Consider the following 905-nt stretch of genomic DNA (forward strand, 5'->3'; position numbering starts at 1 on the left):
TTAAACACCTTCTATGCTTCATTGTAAGTTTAGATTAGAAACAAATACTAGTAACTTCCTTAAAAAAACAGTTTTACATGTTGTTTATATCACTCAATTTAATTAATATGTTTTTTTCTTATAAAATAAAAAAACTGTGCTTAATTTCATGACTTCCCTATCCTAACAAGTGTATTTAAAACAAGTTTCATTATTACGACAAGTGTCGAAAAAGAATAACTGTCAAGTGTTACCAAGTATTAGCTTAAGTGGTCATGAATATTAAAGCCATCGCATTTATTTTTTCCATTTAGTCATATTTTTAAGTAGTTTACATAGAAACAAACTATGTATCGATGTTTTATAATCAGATAACAAAGGGCAAAATATATGCTAATTTATTTATTTACTTATTTATTTATTAACAATTAAGTTAGAAATTTGTATATAACAAAGTTAAAATGGCAACTAAGTCAGAAAAACTTGCACACATTATCACATTACGCTTAATCGTTCATAAAGATCTTGTTCTGCAAAGTAGACCTCATACAAATTATTTAAAGGATTTCTTTTCTTATTCCAGTATTGACGTTTGGAATAAATTACCTTTTACTATCAAACAATGTTCAACTTTACAATCTTTCAAAAACAACTTTAAAATTTATTTATGATAAAAATTGACCATTTATACTTTAATTGCTGTAAATGTTGATATCATCATTTTTCACCTTTGTTTAATCATTACGAATTTATCTATAATTAATATAATTAATATGAGTGTCAGTCGGATTAATGAATAAAAATATCTAACATTTACAATCAATATATATCCATGATATTTTATTATTATTATTATTATTAGTAGTAGTAGTAGTAGTAGTAGTAGTAGTAGTAGTAGTATTTTCATTAAGGTAAGGGAAATGGGC

This window comes from Ruditapes philippinarum, unplaced genomic scaffold, assembly GCF_026571515.1.
Source record: "Ruditapes philippinarum isolate M1 unplaced genomic scaffold, ASM2657151v2 ctg6184_1_1_1_1, whole genome shotgun sequence".
Lineage (NCBI taxonomy): Eukaryota > Metazoa > Mollusca > Bivalvia > Venerida > Veneridae > Ruditapes > Ruditapes philippinarum.